Source organism: Cheilinus undulatus, linkage group 3 (assembly GCF_018320785.1).
Source record: "Cheilinus undulatus linkage group 3, ASM1832078v1, whole genome shotgun sequence".
NCBI classification, from domain to species: Eukaryota; Metazoa; Chordata; class Actinopteri; order Labriformes; family Labridae; genus Cheilinus; species Cheilinus undulatus.
The window spans coordinates 2935971-2949448 of NC_054867.1; the positions used below are offsets into that span (position 1 = coordinate 2935971).

Here is a 13478-nt window from a genome sequence, read left to right on the forward strand (position 1 = left end):
ATGCATGGTCTAAATGGGCAAATGAAGATAAATGGTTACGTAGAAGACATATAGTATCATGTTCATTAGACTCTGAATCACACTGTAGAAGACTGTGTGGGCTTATGTCTCTATCCACTGATATCCAACATACCAAACACACCAAATTCATTTACAAAGCATGTTTCAGTGGATACGACTGATGAAGTGTGAGTTGAAACTTTAGTACTCTGCATCTGATTAAATTGCATTAAAGTGACTTTTGTGCTCCATTTCTTCTTTGGCATTGTTTGTGGGAACGTTTCCATTGAAACATCCTTTGTTTGCTACGGTCCTTTCTGGGAGCACCAACCTCCACCTGTGGAGGAGCTAAAGACTCCTTCTTCACCAAATCATTGTAGTAACTTGGATTTAAAGTGAAAGATGTATGTGACTCACCTTCAACCTTTAGTTGTATCTTTTTCACTCCAGCTCGATAACTGCCGTCCTTACTCTTCAGCCCACACCAGTAATCACCTCTGTGCTCTGAGGACACGTCTCTGAAGGTCCCGCTGAAGCCTTCCTTGGTTTCCGTGAGAGTAAACTTCTTGTTTGACTCTGATGGTAAAACGTCCACACAGATGGAGCCGATGGAGTCTTTGCAGAGAAACTTGATAAATGAGCGATATGGGTATTCCGGGTATGCACATGTGATGGTGGTGTCAGCTGTTCTGTATGCTGTTTGATCAAACGGGGGTTTGCACACAGATTTAAATTCTGTTCAAAAAAGAAAGATTGGTGAAAGGTGACTGTGAGGTAAAATAGTTCATGAGTAACTAACTGCTAGTTTACCTGCACTAAAATTAGAGCTAATGTCCTCTATGACTGAAAACATCAGCCCTCCAGACTAAGGCTGGCTAAAAATAGATCCTAAGTGATTCATCAAGGCGACTAAAATGAGACTTTAACGTTGGTGCAGGACTGACGGACATTCAACACCCATGATGCTTCTCCACTGTGCATATCATGAGTATTCTCATCAGTGTGTTTAAAATCAATTAAAGTATTAAAGGTGAGTGTTTTACAGTTTATTGATTTTACAATAAAACTGAGCTCAAAGAGAATAGTTATTTTGACTAGAAGTAAAGACTGGAATGAAAAGACTTTGTCAACTAAAACCATGCAGACTATGAGTGTTCTCACACACACTTTGGTCTTTGTTCACACAGGAAACACTTAGGAGCAGACCGAATGTGATGGCCAGAAGAAATGCACTCTACTTGTGGTTGATGAATTCAGCTATTCTGCATAATAGAACGCAGCATCATGATCTGTCTGCTGAACAGCCCCTTAGATTGCACTCTAACATGGTCTGACCCTTCAAAGAGCTCCATCATGATCCGGCACTTAACCTGACTACAGTAAGAACACCTTAGATCAGTGTTTCTCAACCAAAGAGCCACAATGTTGAAAAATACCTTTGCAAGAGCCACAATGTAAGTGGCGAAAAGAGGCAAACATGGGTAAAAGGGGCATTACAAGTAAGTTAAAGGTGGCAGAAATGGTAAAAAAAAAATGTGGCAAAAATAGGTAAAAAGAGGCAAAGTGGGTCTAAAGAAACAAAAAAAAGGTGAGAAGTGACAAAAAAAATGAGTAACAGGTGGCAAAAATGGTCAAAAAATTGCAAAAAAGCTAGTGACAAGTGACAGGCAATAGCAACAAAGAGTGGCAAAAAATGGGGGAAGTAAGTGGCATTTAATGGCAAAAGGAAGCTAAAATGGGTTAAAAGTGGCAAATAAGGGGGGAAAATTGCAAAAGAATGATAAAAGAAGTGGCAAAAGTGGGCTTAAATCAGTAAAATTGATTAAAAGTGGCAAAAAACAGGGCAGAAATAGTAAATAAGGGCAATGGAAATATAGACAAAAATAACTGGCTTACAATCTAAGCCAACTGTTTAATTTTTGGAAAGAAATGTGATAATGTGACTGGCAATGGAGAATTTCTGAGGTCAAAGTTTCCCTTTTTATGGTTTTCTGAGGGAGTAATATTGCAAATTAAGACATAATAGAGTCACAAATCATCACAAAAGAGCCACGTGTTTAGTATCACTGCCTTAGATTGTACTTTCCCCTAAGTGCAGCTTATAGAGGGCACTGTACTTGACTATTCAAAGAGCACCTTAGAATGCACTCTAACATGGTTTGTCCAGTAGACGGGCAGTATAGAAGTCACCTCACCACGTTTTTGACATGTGGAGTGCCATCGTCCTGATATGCCGCTCAATATATTAATTTCTATACTAAATACAGTTATGGACAAAAATGTTGGCACCCCTGGAATTTTTCCAGAAAATACATCATTTCTCCCAGAAATTGTTGCAATCAACAAATGTTTTGGTATACATGTGTTTATTGCCTTTATGTGTATTGGAACAACACAAAAAATCCGAAGGAAAAGACAACATTGACAGAATTTTACACAAAACTCAAAAAATGGGCCGGACAAAATTGTTGGCACCCTCAACTTAATATTTGGTTGCACACCCTTGGGAAATAATAACTGAAACCACTCGCTTCCTATAACCACCAACAAGCTTCTTACAGCTCTCAACTGGAATTTTGGACCACTCTTCTTTTGCATACTGCTCCAGGTCTCTCAGATTTGAAGGGTTCCTTCTTGCAACAGCAGTTTTGAGATCTCTCCATAGGTGTTCAATGGGATTTAGATCTGGACTCATTGCTGGCCACTTCAGAACTCTCCAGCGCTTTGTCTCCAACCATTTCTTTGTGCTTTTTGAGGTATGTTTGGGGTCATTGTCCTGCTGGAATACCCATGACCTCTGATGCAGACCCAGCTTTCTGACACTAAGCCCTACATTTCAGCCCAAAATTTTTTGATAGTATCCAGATTTCATGATTCCTTGCAGACAGTCAAGGCACCCAGTGCCAGAGGCAGCAAAACAACCCCAAAACATCCTTGAAGCTCCACCATGTTTGACTGTAGGTACTGTGTTCTTTTCTTTGTAGGCCTCATTCCGTTTTCTGTAAACAGTAGAATGACGTGCTTTTCCAAAAAGCTCTACCTTAGTCTCATCTGTCCACAAAATGTTCTCCCAGAAGGATTGAGGCTTACTCAGGTACATTTTTGCAAACTCCAGTCTGGCTTTTTTATGTCTCTTTGTCAGGGTTCTCCTGGGTCTCCTTGCCATAACGCTTCATTCAGATTATGACGTATGGTCCCAGCTGACACTTTTGCACCCTATATCTGCAGGACAGCCTGAATCTGTGTGGAAGTTGACTGAGGATGTTTATCCACCATTCCAACTATCCTGCGTTGCATTCTTTTGTCAATTTTTCTCTTTCGTCCACGTCCAGGGAGATTAGCCACAGCTCCATGGATTATAAACTTCTTGATTATATTACACACAGTGGACAAAGGAATTTCTAGATCTCTGGAGATGGTCTTGTAACCTTGAGATTGTTCATATTTTTCCACAATTTTGCTTCTCAAGTCCTCAGACAGTTCTTGGCTCCTCTTTCTCTTCTCCATGCTTGGTGTGACACACACAGGCACACAACACAAAGGCTGAGTCAACTTTTATACATTCTAACTGGCTTCAGGTGTGATTTCTAGATTGCAGCACCTGTTACTGCCACAGATGAGCTTAAATGAGCATCACATGCTGGAAATAAAATGATTTACTCACAGTTTTAAAAGGGTGCCAACAATTTTGTCCGGCCCATTTTTTGAGTTTTGTGTAAAATTATGTCAATTTTGGCTTTTTTCTTTGAATTTTTTCTATTGCTCTAATGCACATAAAGGCAATAAACATGTGTATGCCAAAAACATTTGTAACTGCAACAATTTCTGGGAGAAATGGTGTATTTTCTGGAAAAATTCCAGGGGTGCCAACATTTTTGTCCATGACTGTATGATCGACTAAGGAGACCTGTGCATTGCACACTTACCTGTCAGTATTTTTATTTTGGTTTTTGCTCTCTCTTCCTCCTGCTGTCCCTGCTGCTCCTCTTCTTCCTCCTGCTGTTCCTCCTGCTCCTCTTCTTCCTCCTGCTCCTCTTCTTCCTCCTGCTGTCCCTCCTGCTCCTCTTCTTCCTCCTGCTGTCCCTCCTGCTCCTCTTCTTCCCTCTCCTTCTTCTTATCATCATCCTCAGTCTGTCTCTTGTTACGTCCAAAACGGACTCTGTCCTTGGCAGCTTAAGAAAAATAATAATAGTTATCATCACTGACTTTGTTTAAATTACTGTTTTGTGATTAAAAAAACAAAAAGAACAACAAACATAACATTAAATCAACACTGGAAGAGCCAAAACATGCAAAAACGTCATCTGTAAGCTATAATTTTGATTTATTCAGTGAATGTTTGCTGATATTGGATTAAAGACGTGAGAGAATAATGCCGTCTCTGTTGTCAGACTTTTTAGATTCTGGCTGGTCCATCTGTACGTTCTCAGACTGGTCTTGACCTTTCCAGTACGGCTGACACCGAGGCTTAAATTGTCACTAAGGCCATCGGCCAATAAGATTCCTGTTGTAAACGCAAGTGTTGGCTAACGCCCACAAAGTGTTAAAATTAATGCTGTAACTCAATTAAAAAAAATAATCACGTTAATCACATCACTACATCACAGCATTTTTTTTAAGTTTAAGTATATTTTTTATGCTTTTAGATCTTTAAAGGTTGTTATTGTCAAGTGTCTTATTTTTATTCTTTTAATCCTATGAACAGCACATTAAAGTTCTGATCTGAGTCCTTATCGATACCACTATTAATACTTTCTATAGTTTGGAGTAAAGACAAAATAATGTCAAATATTTCAACTACAAGTTGTCTTAGCTGAGTAGAGCTTGAGTTAAAAAGCTGTGATTCAGTCTGTCACATTTATTGTATATCCCTCAGATATAAACACAGATTCACACTGGATTTATTAAAGTTTATCATCAAAAATTACATTTTCCCATTTCTATGTGACATTTGAACACATCATAGCATTTCGAATACAGTCGCCAAATTTACTGAGGCTACCTGAACGCATCATATTTTCCGACTTCAGCTCTTAAAGTTAATTAACAAGACCGGAGCTTTGCAAGATGGCTTCTCCAGTGAGAAACGCAGAAACGAGCGCATCCATTAGCTTACCAGGGTTATAAAAGGTCATAAAAGCCGAAGAGTTTAATGGCTAAATGATTTGAATGAAAATGTGTGAAACACATCCATCTGATGTGCCAGGTTAAGAGTTCTAGGCAATTGAAGAAAGTGTAAATTTGCAAGCAAAGAAACCTCATTCATCTGAATGGCAATATTTTTGCAGATAAAGCAAAATTTCAAGTAAGACATGTAAAAAGTATTTCTCATTGTGTCCTTAAAAAGAAAATAACTATATCTGAATGGTGATCATAGGACAAACGGCCAAAGAGGAGAAGTGCGGAAGAATAGAAATGGCTGACAGGAAGAGCAATGTTGTGTATGCTGAGTCAGCATTCACACTGAATAAGCAAGCCTGATCAGCACAGTTAAAAAGGTTCTTTACAGACGACCTGAGAGACAGTAATGATAAAAATAGGGCTTACCCTCTCCCAGTTTCTTCTCATGTTTTGGTCCTGTAGAAAATCCACACCTGTACTTGGTGAAGTCTTGCTCCTTCAGTGGTCTGATAATCACTCTGAGATTTTTGTTTATCGTATCATGGTACAGGGAAAATTTGCCATCAGTAACCCATTTATTTTTGTGATCATTTCCTATGACTTTTTGAACAGAGTCCCTTCGGAGGGCGACACTATGATACGTTTCATGTGGATCTGGATAGCTGCAGTTGAAGTTGACCCATCCATCTTTGCATCCTTTCACTTCAGTCTCTCTATGTGCAGCTTCACAGCCTGAAAGTCAGAGAGAAAAGTTCAGCTCTCAGTCTGGAAACATGAGCATGAGTGAATATGGATAGTAAAGAAAACATGAATCACCACTCTGTCCAAATGAACGGGCGCTGTTCAGTGTTGCTCTCTGCACTAGCAATAATAAAGAAATTCTGGTTCTGTCAAAAGTGCAGCTGCTGTCCACTAGCAGTCATTGTACACAAGCATTGACACAGCAAGTAACCCTTTCCTACGGTGGCTGGTAAGGGCAAACGGTCTGCAAAAGCCAGACGCACTCTAAATGAAACAAAACGGCTTCAATAAGAGAAACGCTTTAACTTTAGAGATGCAATCAACAGTTCAAACAAACTTCAAAAGGGGAAACGCAATGCAACTGACAAAACGCTCTCCAAGATTCAAAACCAAATTCATGAACGACAAACACGCTTCTAATACGGAAACGATTCCACACTCAAGACCATCCTAATCCAAAACGCGCTTCAACACCAGAAACGACAAAAAGCACCGGGCCACCAGGGGGCGCTCTAGCAGGAAGAGCGAGAGGGAGAGACAGAGAGATGGGATAGAGAACGAACCGAGGACGGACTTATGATTGTGTTTTTAAGTCATTACGCAGTAATAATACTCGTTACCAGTTATGTAGTTATATCAGGGAGAGAATATGTCCTCCTTCTGGTTCAGATTCCCCCTCTGATGATACGTTTTCATCTCCAGGGTATACGTTTTATTCCTGCCTCTGCTCAAACCGAATGCCTCCCACTCTGGTCCTCTGTCCTCAGCATTCATTATCTGATTGAATCTTTTTGTGGTGTTTTCTACTTATTCATGATTTTATGTTGATATGACTTCCGGTTTCCGGGTTCGGTAACCGTGTTTAGTTTCGGGTAAATTGACATGCTTTCTCTCGATGCTACACCATCCCCCCGCGGCACTGAGGAGAGGATCACACCTGCAGCGAGTTTGGCTCATCAGACTCCTACTAGAGGCTGCAGTTGGCTCTCCTCGGTGTCAGAGTCTCGTTGATTACTCCTGTGGTAACTCCTGAGCTCGACTTCTCTTCACACGTGTAACTTTGCAGATCCTCCAGTGATTTTTGATGTTTGACTGTTTACTAACGTGTCCTCCTCTCGTTCTTTTCCAGTGCCTCACTCCAGCTCACCTGCAATATGTATATAGCACTCTCTTACCCTCACGAAGATTCACACTACCTGGACCTCTGGTTTTTCCCTGTACCTGCACAATAAAATTGTTAAAACTTCTTCCGCCTCTGCATCTGGGTTCAACACCACATCTCACGTCACACTTTTATGACACATGATCAAAATTAAAGATTTATGTTCTTATACTGCGCTCCGATTGTCGCAAATGGCCTGAGTTTTCACACTGGCGAGTGAAACTTTGTCTGAGCCTAGTTACATCAGAAGTTCAGACAAATTCCCCTCCTTATTGTAAATAAAATGCTGGAGATGTTTGTAACATTTTACCTATGATAGAGACGCTCTTTTGTTGAGTCATATTGATTTATTTATTGGCGCTAGTAAATCATGCAGTTCTTACTGCCCAATCCATAAACATGATCATGTTCATTTTCTGCTATCCCAAAGACCAGCAAATAAACCATTAGAAGACTATTTTAACTTCTGTGTAGGAAAACTTTCTCCTTTGTGGAGCAAAGTTTCGGTCTAGGCACGCGCCGCTGCTGGTCTAGAGGGCTGGCTGTGGAAATTCACTGATAGACTAGAGAGGGAGTGAGGTGCTCTGTGGTACAATTTGCCGGCGTTCCGTGGCGCCCATGCTGTATATGGAAACTGGGGGTCCCTCTCTAGTCTATCGGAGCATTTCCATAGCCGGCGCTCCAGACCGGCAGTGGCGCGTGCCTGGAGTGCCACTCCGCCCTGCTTCATTTCAGATACGCTGCAGGTCTATTTTCAGCGCCGGTCGCTGCCAAACCTCGTAAATTCACTGTCGTTCAGAAAGCACCAACCATGGAAGTCACAAGTGTAGAAAATCCTGTTCTGTCAAAATAAAACACAATGCACAGACTCCTGATCGTAAATCATCACTATATCAACATTACGTCTCATCCTGCAGCGAGAGCATAGGGTCACCGAGAGGTCAGTGGGTCACAGAGCTACAACAGCACCATTGACAAGGAAAGTTAACTTTTGAGGACATTTAATCAAAGAATTTTACGTAAAACCACAGATCCTTGGAGCAAACATTAACCTTTTAACTTCCTAATGTACTCAGTGTGCAGCGCAGTCATCCTATGTGGAAATTGCGGGTTATAGTGGCAAAAAAAACCCAAAACAAAATGGCGAAAATGGGTTAAAGTGGCATAAACGGGCATATTAAGTGGTAAAAGGAGATGAAATAAGTGTCTGAAATGGCGTTAAAGTTGCAAAAATAAGTGGAAATTTGGTGAAATATGATGAAAAAATTGATATAAACTGGCATAAAAGGGTTAACTGAGACAGAACTAGGCAGAAATGGGTTGACTGTTTTCTAGTTTGTTTGTTTTTTTTTTTGTCTTTAGACTCGTCAGTTTAACGAAATGTAAATGAGATGGACAGGGAAATAGACGCTTAGGAACATTCTTAGCGTGGATGCTGCTAAAGCGCCAGTTTTATCAGAACTTGACGACATTTCTTCATTAAAAGAAGAACAAAGAGCAGCAGTGAGTTGTTTTCTATTAAAAAAAAAGTCGTGTACTGACATGTCTATAGTTGCCATGGTTTGCGTTATGCAGTTTGGTGGAAAGACAAAATAAGGGCAATAAAAAAGAATAAGGATTCAGTTTGTCAAATCTATTGTATATCCCTCAAATACAGACACATATTCACACTGTATTTATTAAAGTTTCTCATCAAAACCTACATTTTCCAATTTCTATGTTACATTTGAACACATCATAACATAGAATGCAGTTGTCTAATTTACTTAGGCTACTTGAACGCATCATATTTTCCAACTTCAGCATGTAAAGTTAATTAACAAGACGGGAGCTTTGCAAGTTGGATTCGCCAGTGAGAATCACGGAAACGGTCGCATCCATCCACTTTGCAAGGTTAGAAAAGATCATTAAAGCCGAAGAGTTTAATGGCTAAATGATTTGAATGAGAACGGCCAAAATTCTGTAACCTTGCATAGCAGATGGATTGTGCAGTAAGTAGTAGTTAATCCTTTTGTTTAAAACAGAAATAACATACATTAAAAATAGCTAAAATTGGTAAATAATGGCAAAAAATGCTGGGAAAGGTGGTGAAATTGGAGTTTAAAAGTAGAAGAAATGGGTTAGAAGTGCAGAATAGTGGCAAAAAAAAAAAAAAATGGCAAAAATGGGTTAGAGTGGCAGAAATGGGCATATTACAGTTTTTCTCAGTCGCTTTGGTACATTTATTGAATCACCCTCGACATTTGCAAACAGTAAGTGCATTTCTCAAACAATTCGTACAAATAGCAAAACATCATGGATTACCTGCAAAAGCCAGTCTCCTGCTCAAAATCCTTAGTTCATCTCTCAAAAGTAAATATCTGTGTCAATGAACATGTCAGAGCCATCAGAATGACCAGTCCTTGTGTCATTGTTGGATCAGACAGTCAGATTGCTTAGTCATGTTGTCAATATAACAGTGTACTCTGGAGGGATGTTCTGATGTTAACTATAGCTAAAGTTTTGATGACAGTTATTGTAAATTGTAAGTTACACCTTAGTGTATGTGGGAGATTTCAAGAGACTGGACAAGATTCACATTTCTGCTTTTACTGTTTGTACTGTAATTTGTTGACGATGTCATTGTGATACAGAAAAGAAAAGATAGCACAAAGAAAAAAACAAAAAAATAAATAAAATTAGGAATGTGAACATAGGAAAATCTTCTTAGGAAAAACTGTACATGCAGTGCTGTAGGAATTACAGTGCAGTCTTCCTACATCTCCTGATATTCCTGTATGTTGGGCCACAAACTCTCATCCACATCACAACGAATTTCTTCTCTTGTGATGCAGCGTGGAAAGAGTCTTTTAGAGTGTCTTATCCAGCCTCTGCAGGTATCTGCTGTGATGTCATCACACGCTGCATCCATGGCAGCCAGAAGGGTCATCTGTGTATGTGGCTGGCGATCATATACTTTCATCTCCATGCTGAGAAAATTCCTCAATCATCAAGTTCCTTGATCACTGGTCGATCTAATGCTTCACACATTTCCCTTCGTTAGAGAAAGTCAAGATTCACCTGGGAGCAATTCACCAGTTCAGGACAGATTTAGGAAAAAAAGTCTAATGGAAATGTACAGAAATATGCTTGACTTATTATGACAACATGTTCAACCATTTTGCATGTAAAGACTTATGAACTAATGCCTAAATGTTGTGGGGGCTGAGACTATTCAGCAGAGACCCATTATAATACATTTTGATCAACATGACATAAGCAACTGATAATGTAGGAAACAGCAGAGAATTGTACAGAATCATTTGCATGGATGTACCAAAGCATTTGCAACTTGTTCAAAAAAATGAGAAACTGCTTTTTTGATGTGTACAAGTGACACAATGATGTTAAGATTCAACAAGTAGTTTTGAGAATTTCGATTCTGATCTGAGAAATGCACCAAAGCGACTGAGAAAAAACTGTAAGTGGTAAAAGGAGATTAAAAAAGTGTCGGAAATGGCATTTAAGTAGCAAAAATAGGTGGAAATTTGGTGAAATAGGATGAAAAATTGATATAAACTGGCGTAAAAGGGTTAACTGAGAAAGAAATGGGTTGACTGTTTTTATCCAATCACCCTCCAAATTTTTTTTTTAAACGGCACTGCCCTTTCCCAAACGTCGTCCATGGAAGTTTTTCAGGTTAGTCAGGTTAAATCATTTTAGCGTGACAAATAAAAAAAATAATAATAATCAGCAAGAGTGAGAAAATATTTTCACTGCAGTGAAGTACAGAAAATCTAAATGAGGCTGGAAAAGTTCAGAGTTTTTAAATGGAAAATGTGCAGGAAAATAGCTCAGAAATGCCAGGACAAAGAATCTTCTAAACGCTTCTAACTGATCTGCAACACTGATCTGGTCAGAGCAAAATATGAAAATTAGAGCATCACTTATCCTTCCTTCCTTCATTCTGCTTTAAGATTTCTACAAAGACCAAAGCAGAGCACATCAACATCAGACAGGAAGGTCAGGGAGGCATGTTGCAGAATTTCTGGGGTTATTTTTTACCTGCTATCAGTGTGAGGATGAGTAGCAGTAAGGCCTTCATCAGGACGGTTTCAGATGCTGTTTGGTCTCCAGCTGGTTATTTGTGTCTCCTCTAACCGCTGCGTCTCTTTAGCTGACTGATCTTAGAGGTGCTGTTTCCTGAATTTGTCGAGCACTACCTTAAAACTCCTCACTCATGCTCAGTTATCGCTCCTTCCTGTTTTTGGTCTGAGCTAACACCTCCTGTTTTCTCGGTAGTGAAGTAAAGAGGAAATGCGTAGAGGCAGAAAATAATGGTTCACTGGATGGGGCAATCACAACCACAACATGTTAGAGAAAGCTGATTAAGTCACATGTGGTTAGGGTGGCCATTTCCACAGCACCACAGAGGAGAACACTCTACAGCACTGAGTGAAGTAAGAATAATCACAACAAATAGGACTCTAGTGTATTCACTGCTACTATACAATTTTGTCCATAAAGGTATCATGATACTGAGATACTCTACTCATTGAAGGACAATTTGATCTGGGACCGCCCCTGGCCAAAGTGAGGCCCTAAGCAGACTCTGATATGAGGCCCGCCTAACACTGCCGCCACTATCGCCTCAACATACGCACTGAAAAATACTCAGAAGTATCTAAAATAACGATAATAACTAAAGGACACATTACTACAATAATAATAAATGCAAAGTCTTTGCAATTTAGCCAAAGTTAGTCCCATATAAAAGACAGTTCTAGGTAAAATTATCATTGATCTTTATGATCATAGTCCTTGTTGCAATAATAAGAATATTTTTAATTTCCATCGGTCTAAAATAAAGTGGTCACTATGGGTTAATTATTTTCATCATAACATTAATCCCACTTTATTAGCTCTCTGTTTTATTGGGGTCTTCTCCTCAAAATAAAACTAATATAAACCAGCTGATCTTGCCCCCCTTACACCCCCCCTCACACACCCCTGCACCCCTCTCTTTCTGTCACACACAGCAGCTCATCCGTTACGCCTCTTTCTCTTCCTCTCTATGGCCTTCTTTAAGTTTCTGCTTCAGTGTTATCATCTTTCAGTGTTTCCCCTACCGTTATATTGGGGGGTGCCCCGTCCCCCCAACCCACCCCTGCCCCCCTTGAAGGTCAAGTTGATTTTTCATTTAAATTGTATTTTCTACATAGCGCCCGATCCCAACAGAAGCCATTTAAGGATACCTCTCCTGCAGAGCAGGTCTCTACCTAATCCCTTTATTAAACAAACTAAATAGCCCTGTGTTATTCATCTATGCGTGTACTTTCTGATTCTGGTTTTCCGGTTCCGTCTGACTTTATAACCAGAGCTGAGCATGCTCACTGAGCAGAGAGCCCCGCCCCATCCTCCCCGTGTCAGAGCTGTGGTCACATGTGTGCTGGGATGCTTTGACTCAGTATCATGAGAGAGTTCTCTAACGCAAGATTATCCTCTATAGTTGTGTATGAACTGATGTCCTGCTTGTTTTACGTCTGAAATAGCTGAATTCTGGCGCGAGATTGAAGCAAACTGACACTTGTAATGCTGAAAAATCCTGCAATCCCCGTATATCACGCTGCAAACTGACAAACCTGTGGGAAACATGGTTAAAATCAGCAACAGTTGGGCTCATATCTGCACCAACGCCCTCTTGATCTTCTCACCACAGCAGGCAGAAATACACATGGCCTTTCATGGTGTAGAGGCAGGTGAACCATGAATATCAGAGGGGATCAGTTCCTATACAGACTGACTGAGCAGCCCATCCGCGGGCCACCAGATGATCATTTTAGTATCATTTTCAAATTTATTCATCAGGGATCAATAAAGGGGTGGACGGCCCCTTTTTGTCTTTTTATTCCTCACATGCTTGTTTCTCATAGCGCCTGATGCTATCGGCGATATTTATGATCGTTATTTACGCTCCTGAATAAACATCTATGTGCAGATTACGACAGAACCTCAACCTTTGTAAACGTAGCAGTATTGACAAAAGATCACACAGGCAGAGAGACAACAGGAGGCAGAGACACGCATGTGTGTGGATAATAATAGTGAAGAGAGAGGAAATGAGTAGATAAAATCAGTGGAGGACAATCAACCATCAAAGAGAACATTTACCAAAATACATAATCTTACCTGTTATAAATACAACCACAATTACAGTAAACAGTTTCTTAAATAAATATTTGGTTATTTATTTGTTTAATCTTTCAGATGTCAGACTTATTTGTATGTGGGGAGGCCTTTTTGACAGCAGAGGTAAACTTTACGCTTAATACTGGTATCATACAGTCCTAAAGTTACTCCTGATGTGGCAGGAGGGCAAAAAAGTTCATTTCCAACCCTGCATAAATTATGCATGCATGAAATGCATGCATAAATAAAGAATTACAGACAGGCAGATAGATAGATAGACAGGCAG

General features: G+C 40.0%; 1 protein-coding gene and 1 long non-coding RNA gene across 5 annotated transcripts in view; both read right to left on the reverse strand.

The window, feature by feature from the left end:
• LOC121505130 overlaps window positions 1–13478 on the reverse strand; it is a 95777-nt gene that overhangs the window by 61748 nt on the left and 20551 nt on the right. The gene's annotated exons all lie outside the window — the stretch shown is intronic.
• Window positions 4064–6059, reverse strand: LOC121505210. Its single transcript, XR_005991546.1, has 3 exons — window positions 5938–6059; window positions 5548–5853; window positions 4064–4172 (listed from the first exon to the last, which is right to left on the reverse strand). It is a non-coding gene; the product is annotated as an uncharacterized LOC121505210 (long non-coding RNA).